Source organism: Bos javanicus, chromosome 3 (genome assembly GCF_032452875.1).
Source record: "Bos javanicus breed banteng chromosome 3, ARS-OSU_banteng_1.0, whole genome shotgun sequence".
In the NCBI taxonomy this organism is placed as follows: domain Eukaryota; kingdom Metazoa; phylum Chordata; class Mammalia; order Artiodactyla; family Bovidae; genus Bos; species Bos javanicus.
This window is the reverse complement of record NC_083870.1, coordinates 17540659-17552465: the sequence shown is the minus strand read 5'-3', so window position 1 is coordinate 17552465 and position 11807 is coordinate 17540659. Positions and strand designations below refer to the sequence as shown.

Below are 11807 nucleotides of genomic sequence, written 5' to 3'. Positions count from 1 at the left end.
ACCTCTCTGACCCCATTTGGAGGCAGTGTCTCCTTGATCACTGTCCTTTCTGTGGTTAATTTCCTCTGCCTTAGCACTTGCCCTCACCTCTCATGATACAATGTATCCCAGATACACTCAAAGCTCACTCATTTCATCACTCAGGTCATTGCCCAAAAAGCCACTTTGGAAGGGCTTTTCTCCAAATTTTCTCTAACATATACACACGCAGAACCATTATTTGTCTTCTGCGTATGTTTGTGTGTGTGTGTGTGTAAAATGCCCCCAAGAATTTAGATGGACAAGGACACTGGTAACCATTATCATGTCCCTAGCATATAAGTGATGGCCTGGCATGTATCAATAACTAGGAAACATTTGTGTATATATTAATTTCTATGAGTACACTGAGTTGAATACATTCTTTCCTAATTTTCTCAGGTAAGGAAACTGAGGCTGAGAGAATTCAGTTCTTTTCGGGGTCCTACAAGGTAGAGAGATAGACACGTTTGAAACCAGTGAAAGAATTCCTTGATGGATCCAATCCAAAGACATTTCAGGCAAAGCTGAACTCAATGAAGAAAAAGTGTAACTCTGAAAATCCAATGGGAATGAAAAGGAACACTGAGAAGAATACCTGTAGTTGACAGGAGACATTAAAAACACAAAGTGCAAAAGAAAAACATAGAAGAAATGTGGACTCAATTATGACACAGGCTTTATTGGAGAAGCAAAAATAGACACACTAATTACACATGGGGTGGAGATCACAACATGGATTACAGACGGGCACATGGCAAAGAGCGATCAGGCGATGATCCTGCTGCTCTTTATCCAACAAGGAGTTGTCAGCTTCAGGAAGCAAGCCTTTTCTCTGTCAGCTGTCGGTCAAGGAGGGAGGTTGAGGAAAATGCAGTCGGTCACCATGGCTGAAGGGAGGACAACGGGAGAGCCTGGATCTTGTTGTTTCTTGGTCCAGATGAAATCTGGTGCTGTTACTTCCACTTGGGTGGACACTTCTGCTCGCATGGTGGGCATGGTGGCCTAGGAGGGCATTTCTGCTGGCTCACTGGAGGTGGGCATGGATGAGGTGGGCAAGGCTCATGGCACTTGGGTGGGCACACTTTTGGAGGTGGATGGCAGGGCTCCTTGCACTGATGGTGATGCTGATGCTGATGTGGATGCGGATGTGGATGAGGATGCGGATGCGGATGGTGAGACATCCTTCCTGGGTCTCAAGGAATCTGAAATACAAAACCAGACAGCATTGTTCATAACAGAAAGTCCTATTCTTCCATTAATAGGGAGCCCTCTTCTACCACTTTCCAAAGAAAAAATTACTTACACAAGTGCTGTGTGAATACAAACACACTCTGAAGACGAATAATCAGGATGTGAAACTTCTAGCCAATCTCAAAACACATCTCTACTAATTTCTCCCTTGAGGTCCTGTTTGCTGGTCTAACTGACTTGACTGTTGGCTTCCAAGGAAAAATGCAAAGGTCCATCAGCGCTCAGTGGAACTGCAGGCTGAGAAGGCTTCATTTGCAATGAATGCAGGGTGCACTGAAACACGGCATCTCATCTCCCTGACTCTCCCTAGGTTAAGATTGTGCCGCTGACTCCATTTTTCTCGACACATTTAAGAGCATAAAGATGTCAAGAAGAAGTACTGAAAACTACCCCTAAATTCTCATTATCTTCTTATTCCCATAGAGAGCACTAATTTGTTAAAATACAGCCACTTCTACCCTAAGATTATACCCTACGACACGAGTGCTAAAAACCTCTAAAATTGTACTCACCAGAGGCTCCAAAGAAGACCTATGACTGAGTAGCACAAAGATAGCAGCACGGGGGTAGAGACTCCTTTTATAAGGACCAGGCAGCTCCACCCAGAGGGAATATCCCAGATCTGGCATGATGCACTTGTTTCCCACCCCAAATACCATGTGCTTGCAGTCTCAAAAATAAATTGTCACACTCATGCTGATATCACAAAGCTCCATTGCCATGGACTTCCTCACCCTTCACTGAGGCAGTGCAGAATGAGTCACTCAATACATTGTCTCAAAGCCCCAGTGCCAATATCATGCACCAGTTAGGAAATATGAGGAATTCTTTGACAATGGTACTGCTCCTCCATGGTTAAGATTGTGCTTGCCACATTCCCCAGCTCCCTACGCATCTGGTATGGAAAACTTACTACCCTATTCCATTTCAGCTTCAGCACCCAGCTTTGTCTCCCTCAATGGTCATGACTAGGGTTTACTGAACGCACATATCATAACCCCCACCCACAGTTTTTCTAAATTCCTCTTATACCACGTTCTACTGACCTCTGGGCTTTTCTTGACAATTAAATGACTTAACCATGGCCACAGAGTCTATCATGATTTTCCAGTATGAACAGTCTCATTTCAGTTGTGTTTTCACATGGCTCCATAGTGGACTTGAACAGGACAACATGATCCCTCAGGTTGCTCAGCCATAAGCTCATGGAATGGGGTCCCTTCATGAAATTCTACTTTTTCTGCCACATGACCATGAGTCACCCTGGTCTAGTGTTGTTTGATGCTGTTCAGTTGCTCATTCATGTCCGACTCTTTGCGACCCCTTGGACTGCAGCATGCCAGACTTCCTTGTCCTTCACTATCCCCCAGAGTTTGCTCAAATTCATGTCCATTGACACCATCAAACCATCTCATCTTCTGTCATCCCCTTCTCCTCCTGCCTTCAATATTTCCCAACATCAACATCTTTTCCAAGGAGTTGGCTCTTCACATCAGTAGGCCAAAATATTGGAGTTTGAGCTTCAATATCAGTCCTTCCAATGAATATTCAGAGTTGATTTCCTTTAGGATTGACTGGTTTGCTCTCCTTGGTGTCCAAGGGGCTCTCATGTGTCTTCTCCAGCACCACAGTTCAAAAGCGTCTGTTCTTCAGTGCTCAGCCTTCTTTATGGTCCAACTCTGACATCCATACATGACCACTGGAAAAACCAGAACTTTGAGTATAGGGACCTTTGTCAGCAAAGTGATATCTCTGCTTTTTGATACACTGTCTAGGTTTGGTATAGTTTTCTTCCCATGAGCAAGCATCTTTTAATTTCATGACTGCAGTCTCAGTCCTCAGTGATTTTGGAGCTCAAGAAAATAGAGTCTGTCACTGTGTTCATTTTTCCCCCATCTATTTCCCATGAAGTGATGGGATTGAATGCTATGATCTTATGAATGTGGAGTTTGAAGCCAACTTTTTCACTCTCCTCTTTCACTTTCATCAAGAGGATCTTTAGTTCATCTTTGCTTTCTGCCCTAAGGGTGGCGTCATCTTCATACTTGAAGTTATTGATATTTCTCTTGCAATCTTGATTCCAACTTGTGCTTCATCCAGTCCAGAATTTTGATGATGTACTCTACATATAAGTTAAATAAGCGGGGTGACAATATACTGCCTTTACTTACTCCTTTCCCTGTTTTAAGCCAGTTCATTTTTCCATGTCTGGTTCTTACTGTTGCTTGTTGGTCTGCTGCTTCTTGGTCTGCTAGAAACCCAAATTCCTCTCATCTCATTATCTTCAAAATTCTCTCAATATCTGGACTGTATCCATTTAAAAGTTTTTCCACTGAATTCAGTTCAGTTGCTGAAATGTTTCCGACTCTTTGTGACCCCATGAATTGCAGCACGCCAGGCCTCCCTGTCTATCACCAACATCCGGAGTTCACCAAACTCATGTGCATTGAGTAGGTGATACCATCCAGACATCTCATCCTCTGTCATCCCCTTTTTCTCCCACCCCCAATTCCTCCCAGCATCAGAGTCTTTTCTAATGAATCAACTCTTTGCATGAGGTGGCCAAAGTACTGGAGTTTCAGCTTCAGCATCAGTCCCTCTAATGAACACCCAGGACTGATCTCCTTTAGGATGGACTGGTTGGATCTCCTTGCAGTCCAAGAGACTCTCAAGAGTCTTTTCCAATGCCACAGTTCGAAAGCATCGATTCTTTGGCGCTCATCTTTCTTCACAGTCCAACTCTCACATCGATGCATGACTACTCGAAAAACAATAGCCTTCACTAGATGGACCTTTGTTGACAAAGTAATGTCTCTGCTTTTGAATATGCTGTCTAGGTTGGTCATAACTTTCCTTCCAAGGAGTAAGTGTCTTTTAATTTCATGGCTGCACCCACCATCTACAGTGATTTTGGAGCCCCCAAAAGTGAAGTCTGACACTGTTTCCACTGTTTCCCCATCTATTTCCCATGAAGTGATGGGACCAGATGCCATGATCTTAGTTTTCTGAATGTTGAGCTTTAAGCCAACTCTTTCACTCTCCTCTTTCACTTTAATCAAGGGGCTTTTTAGGTCCTCTTTACTTTCTGCCATAAGGGTGGTGTCATCTGCATATCTGAGGTTATTGATATTTCTCCTGGCAATCTTGATTCCAGCATGTACTTCTTCCAGCCCAGCGTTTCTCATGATGTCCTCTGCATAGAAGTTAAATAAGCAGGGTAACAATATACAGCCTTGATGTACTCTTTTTCCTATTTGGAACCAGTCTGTTGTTCCATGTGCAGTTCTAACTGTTGCTTCCTGAACTGCATACAGGTTTCTCACAAGGCAGGACTGATGCTGAGGCTGACGTGCCAATAAATTGGCCACTTAATGCAAGGAAGTGACTTATTGAAATATATCTTGATTTCGGGAAAGATTGAAGCAGGAGGAAAGGGAATGATATAAGATGAGACGTTTGGATGTCATTACCAACTCGATGGACATGAGTCTGAGCAAGTTCTGGGAGGTGGTGATGGACAGGAAAGTCTGGGGTACTGCAGTTTCATGGGGTCGCAAAGAGTCAGACATGACTGAGTGACTGGACTGAACTGAACTGAACTGATAGCCAAGGTACTCAAGTATTCCCCTGAAAGGCATAGTAAATATTATGAGCTGAAGTGTTACTGTCGGTCAACAAATTACACTAATAAATTATGAATGGGTTCCATTTCACCCCTATTTTTTTTATTTAAGGAAAAATCCACATGGATTGAATGGCTGAATCAATGATTCATGGAGGTTCATCCCCTGAGTGTACTAAGAATGTCTGGAAACACACTAAGTGTCATTTAAAGTAAATAACCTGATCGAGTCAATTGAATTAACTGTTGTAGGGGAAAGAAGTGCAAGATATTTAGGGAGTATTAGTGGAAAAGCTTCTAAATGCATATAGCCCAGACACTGAGTTCATTTTGAAGATAATGAGAGGAGAGGAATTTGGGTTTCTAGTAGACCACAAATGACTCAGATCATGGGTCTTCAGAGTTCAGATCAGTGCATAAATCTGCAAAAGTAGAGCTTCAGGAAGGGGTCGGAGGTTGTGATTTATGGCCTAAGAAACTGAGGGATCACGTTGTCCTGTTCAAGTCCGTGTATGGAGCCATATGAAAGCACATCTGACATGAGACTGCTTGCACTAAAAAATCAAGGTACATTTTGTGGCCAGGTTTAAGTCACTTAAATGTCAAGAAGCAGTATATGGTACAAGGTGAGTTTAGAAAAGCTGGAGGTAGGAGTTAAAATACGTGCAGTTAGGAAACTCTGGTCTCTGTCATCAATGGACAAAAAGCCGGGTGCTGACAGATGAAATGGAATGGGGTAGTAAGTTTTAGTACCAATGCTTGGGGAGCTGGCAAGAGGGGGAAGCAACATCTCTAACTATGGAAGAATAGCACCATTCTCAAGCATTCCTCATATTCCCTAAATGGTGCACAACACAGGTAGAGGAAGTATGAGACAAAGTCTAAATGAATCACTCTGTAATTCCTCACTGAAGGGTGAGCAAGTCCACGGACAAGGGAACTGTGTGATCTCAGTATGACTGGGGCATTGATTTCTGAGATTGCAAGCACGTGGAATTTGGGGTGGGAAACAAGTGCATGGTGCCAGTCCTGGGATGTTCCCCCTGGGTGGAGCTGCCTGGACCTTATAAAAGGGGTCTCCATCACAGTGTTGCCATTGTCGTGACGGTCATAGGGATCTTTGGAGCCTCTGGTGAGCACAACTCTTAGATCTTTTGGAACTTGGGTGTTGGGATTAATCTGGGAGTAGAAATGGCTTTAACTGAAGCAATTAGAGCTCTGTACAAGAAAAAGAAGATAATGAGGATTTAGGGGTAAATTTTTGGTATTTGGTCATGTATGCAATCTTAAAAGTGAGGAGAAAACGGAGTCAGAGGCACAGTCTTAACCTGAGAGAGAGTAGGGGGGATGAGATACTGTGCTACAGCACAGAACACATTAGTTCCAAATGCCCCCTTCTCAGCATCCAATCCCATTGAGTGCCTAGTTTGGGCCTTTGCATTTCTCCTCAGAAGCCCACAGTCAGGTCAGCTTGGCTAGCAACCAAGACCTGATGGGAGAAATAAGTAGAGATTTGTTTGGGGATTGGCTACAAGTTTATTATCCAGCTTATTCTTCAGAGTATGTTTGTATTCGTACAACACCTTGTAGGTAATTTTGTTTTAGAAAGTGGTAGAAGCAAAGGCTAATCAGAAAAGACTGAAGATCTGAGGGTAAGAGTTACTAAAAAAAGAAGGGTGAAGTAGCTCTAAAAAAACATAAAGTTTGCATTAGGAATCCAGAAGAGTCCTTAGTGACGGGAGGGTTGTTGGCACAGCTAAATGTTCTTCCAATGAGACTCATCGTTATTAAGAAAGTTGTCTGTTTGTATTTCAGATTCCTTGAGACCCAGGAAGGATGTCTCACCACCAGCATCCGCATCCCCATCCGCATCAGCATCAGCATCAGCATCACCATCAGTGCAAGGAGCCCTGCCATCCACCTCCAATAGTGTGCCCACCCAAGTGCCATGAGCCTTGCCCACCTCATCCATGCCCACCTCCACTGAGCCAGAAAAAATGCCCTCCTGGGCCACCATGTCCACCATGCGAGCAGAAGTGTCCACCCAAGTGGAAGTAACAGCACTGGATTTCATCTGGACCAAGAAACAAGATCCAGGCTTTTCCATTTCCTCCCTTTGGCCATGGTGACAGACTGCATCTTCCTTAATCTCCCTCCTCAATCGACAGCAGACAGAGGAAAGGCTTGCTGCCTGAAGCTGACACCACGTTGTTGGAAGAAGAGCAGCAGGATCATCGCTTGTACTCTCTGTGCCATGTGCCTGTCTGTATCCACGTTGTGATCCCTACCCCGTGAGCAATTAGTGGGTCTATTCCTTTGCTTCTCCAATAAAGCATTTTCATAGACCATTATGTATTTTTCTTTCTTTCCTTCTTCTTTTTTTTTTTTTTTTGCAAACAGTGTATTTCCTCTCTTCTGTCAGCACAACTATTCTTCTGAGTGTTCCTTTTCATTCCCTTTGGATTATCAGAATTAGAATGTTCCATCATTGAGTTCAGCTTTGTCTGAAATATGTCTTTTGCACTGGATCCATCAAAGAATTCCTTCATTGGCTTCTGATTTGTTTCTGTCTTTGTCTACCTTGAAGACCCTGAAAAGAACTGAATTCTTTCAGTCTCAGGTTCCTTATTTGTAAAACCAGTAGGCAAGAATCTATTCAGCTCCGTGTACTCATAGAAATTAATGTAATCACAAATGTTTCCTCATTATTAACACATGCTGGGCAGTCTCTTATGTGCTAGGGACATGAGGATGCTGCCCAAAGTCCTTTTTCCATCAGACCTCCTGTAGGCATTTTGCACAAACACACACACACACACACGCACACACACGCACACACAAGGCAAATAATAGTGATGCAGGGGGAATGTTAGAGACAACTATGTAGAAAAGCTCTTCGAAAGTGGCTTTTAGGGCAAAGACTTGAGTGAAGAGATGAGTGAGCCTTGAGTATCTGGGGTACACTGTACCAGTGAGAGATGGCAAGTGCTGAGGCAGGGCAGAGTAACTGCAGGGAGAACAGTCATCAAAGAGGCAATGTCTCCAAATGGGGTTGAAGACATTGGATCTGAAAGATGTATTAGAGATTTTGATAATTCATTCACAGTTTTCTAGCCATACTATGCTGAAGTTCAGAGTCTCAACTTTCTATGTAATTCTCTACTATCACATCTGTTTTCTTTTAACTGAAAGTACATATGATCTTTTAAAGACATTTTTTTGAAAATGGTTAAAAGGGCTAAGGAATATATTAATTCTTTGGCAAAAAAATGTATTTCATGAGAGTGACTATATGAAAAGCAGGTCTATTATTAAACATGTTCTCATATTAGAGGGAAGTTGACTCCATTAATTTCCATCACCTTATAGGTAACAAATGCGTAAAGAATTTTACTGTTGTTGTGCTTCCAACACTAAGAAGAAGTGATTTTATTTTTAGGAGGGTTGACTTTGTACTCTTGAACAGGGCTCTGGCCTAATATTATTGACATGATTCCCTCCCCAATTTTGTCTTGAAGAAAAACAGGAAAAAAGAAAACAAAAAATAAAATTTTGTTTGATTTTAGGAGAACATAATCAACACATTCAGAAAGTTCATAAACCTTTGCTCTACGAAGTGGATGATTATAGATTGATCTCTTTATTGTTAAGAAACATGAAGATAAGAAAAAGAACAATACCAACCCTTCAAAAGATGCACGTTTCCTAATTAATTTACACCCCATACCTTCTCTACTAGAAATGACCACAGTCATGTTTCTGAGATCACAGATCCTACAGTCAGCCTTCCTGAGTTCACTCCATGGTTCTGCTGCTTAACAACTGTATGATCTTGGGTAATTCTCTTAAGGTCTCTGTGTCTCATTTTAAGGTCTCATTTTCTTCACTTTAAAAGTGGGAATAATAATAGTACTCATTTTATAGGTTAGTTGGGAGCCTTACATTTATACATATATATAAAGCACTTAGAACTGTGTCAGCGCACAGAAAGCACAATGAGGATCAGATGTTACTGCCAGTGCATCAGAACTGCTCAGCCCATGAGCATACCTTGTCAGTGTGGTTACTTTTAAATCTATGAATTTAATGCCTTGGCCCCTATGCCACTTAAAGAAGCAGTACTTTTCTCATTACAGTTGAGATAATCTTATAGTTTGCAGCATAATTAGCCTACGTCTTTCCTGTATTAGATTTTTGCTTTGGCATCTTAAGTTGTCTCCTCTTCCCACTCCTCGCCCTCCCCTTCTTCTGTTCCTCTATCTTCTTTGTCTCTTCTTCCTGTTCCTCTTTTCCTCATTCTTTTGGGAATTCACAGTCTGCTGGCACAGCAAGTTGTGTGTTCTTTCAAGCTTATGAGGGACAATTATTGGACAACACTACAAATCAGGACTTGATTAATTGTTGGTGGATTGTCTGGACTTGAGAAAGTGATTCAAAATGTTAATAACTAAGATTAATTTAAAAATGTGTAGTGTTGCAAATCTACAGTCATCAAGCCAGTATGGTACTGGTACAAAACTGGAAATATAGACCAAAGGAACAAGATAGAAGCCCAGATAAACCCATATACCTATGGACACCTTATGTTTGACCAAGAAGGCAAGAATATACATAGGAGAAAAGATAGTCTCTTCAATAAGTGGTGCTGGGAAAGCTAGCCAGCTATATGTAAAAGATTGAAATTAGAAAACTCCCTAATACCATACAAAATTAAGTCGCGTCGTGTTCGACTCTGTGCAACCCCATAGACGGCCGCTCACCAGGCTCCCCCATCGCTGGGATTCTCCAGGCAAGAAAACTGAGTGGGTTGCCATTTGTTTTCCAATGCATGAAAGTGAAAAGTGAAAGTGAAGTCGCTCAATCATGTCTGTCTCTTTGCTACCCCATGGACTGTAGCCTTCCAGGCTCCTCCATCCAAGGAATTTTCCAGGCCAGAGTACCGGAGTGGGCTGCCATTTCCTTCTCCAGGGCATCTTCCCACCCCAAGGATTGAACCTGGGTCTCCCACATTGCAGGCAGACACTTTACCATCTGAGCTACCAGGGAAGCCTATACACAAAGATAACACCATACACAAAGATAAACTCAAAATGGATTAAAGATCTAAATGTAAGACCATAAACCCTGAAACTCTTAGAGGAAAACATAGAAAGAAGACTCTTTGACATTGTTGTGGTTCAGTCATTAAGCGATGTCCCACACTTTGCAACTCAGTGGACTGCGGCAGGCCAGGCTTCTCAGTCCTTCAGTATTGTCTGCAGTTTGCAGAAACTCATGTGCATTGAATTGGTGATGCTATCCAACCATCTCATCTTCTGTTGCCCCCTTCTCCTCCTGCCTTCAATTTTTCCTAGCATCAGGGTGTTTTCCATTGAGTTGGCTCTTTGCCTCAGGTGGCCAAAGTATTGGAGTTTCAGCTTCAGCATCAGTCCTTCCAGTGAATATTCAGGGTTGATTTCCTTTGGCATTGACTGGTTGGATCTCCTTGAGTCCACGGGACTCTCAAGAGTCTTCTCCAACACCACAGTTCAAAAGCATCAATTCTTCAGAGCTCAGCCTTCAAAGAGAAAAGGGAAATGGGAACCTTCTTGCACTGTTGGTGGGAATGTAACCTGATACAGTCATTATGGAGAACAGTATCGAGATTCCTTAAGAAACTAGGGAATAAAACTCTCAAATGACCCAGCAATCCCACTACTGGGCATATACTCTGAGGAAACCATAACTGAAAGGGACACATGTATCCCAATATTCATTGCAGCAATATTGACAATAGTCAGGACATGGAAGCAAACTAGATGAATGGATAAGGAAGTTGAGGTACATGTATACAATGAAATATTACTCAACATTAAAAGGAACAAATTTAAGTCAATGCTGTGAGGTGGATGAACCTAGAGCCTGTTATACAGAGTGAAGCAAGTCTGAAAGAGAAAACGAAATATCATATCTTGATGCATATATATGGAATCTAGAAAAATGACATGGATGAACCTAGTTGCAAGGTAGCAAGAGAGATGCAGACATAGAGAACCGACTTGTCACAGTGGGGAAATGAGAGGATGGGATGAATAGAGAGAGGAACATGGAAATATACATTGCCACACCGAAAATAGAAAGAAAGTGGGAATTTTCTGTATGACACAAGGAAGGCAACCTGGTGCTCTGTGACAACCTAGAGAGATGGGACGGCGTGGGAGGGGGCGGGGAGGTCAAAGAGGGGGAAGACATATGGATACCTGGGGCTGATTGATGTTACTGTATGAAGCCAGCACAACACTGAAAAGCAATGACCCTCCAACTAAAAATAAATAAATTTTTTAAAAGTTCAATGTAATGAATGTGTAGTTTGTGTAGTTTTATGCTGTGAATAGCTATGTCTACACATACATTTTTTTTCTTTCCAGAGAGTAGAGTGATAATCAATTACCACCACAGTATTGACTACTGTATAGCTTTAAATTAACTGGCCTGTAATTCTTTCCATCCTTATATTAAATAGAGTTTCCAACTGGAAATATAATTTCTGGTATCCTTGACAAAGTGTCTCAGTAGAATCTTGTTGATCTGTAGGTTTCCCCAACACTTGTCACCCTAGGGCTTTCATTCTCTTATTACTCTCAATTATGTCCATAGCTTTTTTTTTTTTCTTTTGCATTTTGAGTCTTTCTCAATTTGGGTTTTTACCTTTGTTTTGTTGGAGCAAAACCTCAAGAAGCTATTAGAAAATATATTTGTGGAAATTATATTATTTTATTCATAATTGACTAATAGTTTGGCTACATGTAACATTGTAGGTTCAAAAATATTTTCCTTTGGAATTTTAGAGGCAGTGCTCCATAACTCTTCGAGCATGCATATTTGCTGATGATTTCTTTTCTACCTCATGGCTTACTTAGCCTCTCTTTCACTC

General features: G+C 41.9%; 2 long non-coding RNA genes across 2 annotated transcripts; one reads left to right on the top strand and one right to left on the bottom strand.

Moving 5' to 3' along the window:
* Positions 1 to 680: 680 nt before the first annotated feature.
* LOC133241037 (uncharacterized) lies at positions 681 to 2706 on the bottom strand. Its single transcript, XR_009734487.1, has 2 exons — positions 1785 to 2706; positions 681 to 1223 (listed from the first exon to the last, which is right to left on the bottom strand). It is a non-coding gene; the product is annotated as an uncharacterized LOC133241037 (long non-coding RNA).
* Positions 2707 to 3217: 511 nt separating this feature from the next.
* LOC133241033 (uncharacterized) lies at positions 3218 to 7245 on the top strand. The gene is made up of 2 exons (XR_009734486.1): positions 3218 to 6026; positions 6710 to 7245. It is a non-coding gene; the product is annotated as an uncharacterized LOC133241033 (long non-coding RNA).
* The last annotated feature ends 4562 nt before the right edge of the window (positions 7246 to 11807 follow it).